General features: G+C 41.7%; 1 protein-coding gene and 1 non-coding gene across 5 annotated transcripts in view; one reads left to right on the top strand and one right to left on the bottom strand.

Moving 5' to 3' along the window:
- Positions 1–2,500, top strand: part of LOC123514795 (AF4/FMR2 family member lilli-like) — a 74,075-nt gene that overhangs the window by 7,763 nt on the left and 63,812 nt on the right. The gene's annotated exons all lie outside the window — the stretch shown is intronic.
- Trnal-caa lies at positions 65–138 on the bottom strand. Its single transcript has one exon. It is a non-coding gene; the product is annotated as a tRNA-Leu (tRNA).

Genomic DNA, 2,500 nt, shown 5'->3' with positions numbered 1-2,500 from the left:
CATCCCGTACCTATTTACTGCTAGGTGAACAGGGGCCACACATTAAGAAGCTTGCCCATTTGCCTCGCCGCTTTCCAGGACTCGAACCCGGGCCTCTCGATTTTGAGTCGAGCGTGCTAACCACTACACTACGCGGTGTGTTTCACCGTTTCACCGTGTGTGTGTGTGTGTGTGTGTGTGTGTGTGTGTGTGTGTGTGTGTGTGTGTGTGTGTGTGTGTCCTCGTGTGTTCTCCAGTGTTGTCTTTTCTTTGTCTGTATCTCTGTGTGTCCCTGTGTTCTCCTGTCCTCTTGTTCCAGTGTGTCCGAATGTTTGGGAATGTCCTTCTGTTTTGCTTCCTCGCCTATTTTTTCCCTTTTCCGGTGTCTTTTCCCGTGTGTCCCCGTGTCCCCGTGTCCAGGGTCCTCCTGTCAGTGTCTTTGTGTGTCCTTCGCTCCTCGCGTCCCTCAGAGTGTGAAAACCTCGGCCTGGTTTTAAACTTTGCATGAGGAGTGAGGCAAGTGGCGGCGTTTCACACCTTAATGAGACGGGGGCAGAGAGAGAGAGAGAGAGAGAGAGAGAGAGAGAGAGAGAGAGAGAGAGAGAGAGAGAGAATGTTCTGTGGTAAAGTAACTTTATTTTCAGTTCCAAAAGCGATGATAGTAATGATAATAGTAATGATAATGAAATAGCGATAAAAATAATAATGATAATATTAATATTAATAATGATATTAATAATAATATTGTTAATAGTGATGATGATAATAATAATAATAATAATAATAATAATAATAATAATACTGCTGATGATAATAATAACAATAATAATAATAATAATAATAATAATAATAATAATAATAATAATAATACTGCTACTGCTGCTGCTGCTACTACTACTACTACTACTACTACTACTACTACTACTACTACTACTACTACTACTACTACTACTACTACTCTATCTTTCATACTGAAACACACACTCTCTCTCTCTCTCTCTCTCTCTCTCTCTCTCTCTCTCTCTCTCTCTCTCTCTCTCTCTCTCTCTCTCTCTCTCTCTCTCTCTCTCTCTCTCTCTCTCTCTCTCTCTCTCTCTCTCTCTCTCTCTCTCTCTCTCTCTCTCTCTCTCTCTCTCTCTCTCTCTCTCTGTCTCTCCGTCTGTGCTCATCTCGCAGAATCGACCCACGAGATCTGGAGGAGGAGGAGGAGGAGGAGGTGGAGGTGGAGGATTAAGAGATTTGCTAGTTTTCGTCTTAAAGAGTCGGTAATTTCTCTCTCTCTCTCTCTCTCTCTCTCTCTCTCTCTCTCTCTCTCTCTCTCTCTCTCTCTCTCTCTCTCTCTCTCTGGCGAAAGTCCAGATGGGAAAAGGAGGAGAGAAGAGAGGAGTAAGAGGAGGAAAAGGGAGGTAATTGAGGAGGTGAAAGGAAGGATCATAGAAGAGGAGATGAGATGCAGGAGAGAGGAGGAGGAGGAGGAGGAGGAATGGAGGAAAATGGAGAAAACGAAAAAAAGGTGGACGAAAAGAAAGATGAGAGAGGTCTAATATTGGGATAGGTCAAGGAGAGAGAGAGAGAGAGAGAGAGAGAGAGAGAGAGAGAGAGAGAGAGACCAAAAATAGTTGTAAGTCTTTTCCTCTTCTTAAAAATAAGACTAATTTTCTTTCTTCTCCTCCTCCTCCTCCTCCTCCTCCTCCTCTCTTCTTCGTTATTCCTACAGCTCCTCGTCATCTTTGTCATCTTCGTTATCTTTCTCTTCCTCCTTTCTTCTTCTTTTTCATCATCATCATCATCATCTTCTTCTTCTTCTTCTTCTTCTTCTTCTTCTTCTTCTTTTCTTATTCTTATTCTCTTTTTGTTTCATCATCATCATCTTTTTTTTTTTCTTCTTCTTCTTCTTCATCTTCATCTTCATCTTCATCTCTTCCTTCCTCTTCTTCTCCTCCTCCTTCTTCTTCTTCCTCCTCCTCCTCCTCCTCCTCCTCCTCCTCCCTCCTCCTCCTCCTCCTCCTCCTCCTCCTCCTCCTCCTCCTCCTCCTCCTCCTCCTCCTCCCTCCTCCTCCTCCTCTGATCCCAACGATAGAGGAACCACGAGAAGAGAAGACGAATAAGCCAGCAGGTATACATAAATAAATGAATGAATGAATAGTTAAACAAATAAATGATTAACGAGAGGAACAGGTACAAAGGTCAGAAGAGTCAACATATGCATAACAAACAAACACACGAACAAGTACACGGATAGACAAATAAATAAATAACTAGATCATTAAATAAAGTCTTGATGCCAAAATTGTTACAAAGAACGTAGTAATGATAGGTAGGTAGATAGATAGATAGATAGATAGATAGATAGATAGATAGAGTAACAGACAGATAAACATATAGATTAATAGATAAATTAATTGAAAACCGCTGCAGAGAGAGAGAGAGAGAGAGAGAGAGAGAGAGAGAGAGAGAGAGAAATAAATATAAGTGAAGGAAGCGGAAAATGTGGAGAAAAGGAAATAAGAAGACTGGAAAG

Source organism: Portunus trituberculatus, chromosome 38 (assembly GCF_017591435.1).
Source record: "Portunus trituberculatus isolate SZX2019 chromosome 38, ASM1759143v1, whole genome shotgun sequence".
NCBI lineage: Eukaryota > Metazoa > Arthropoda > Malacostraca > Decapoda > Portunidae > Portunus > Portunus trituberculatus.
The sequence above is the reverse complement of the archived record's forward strand: the minus strand, read 5'-3'. Positions and strand labels throughout refer to the sequence as shown.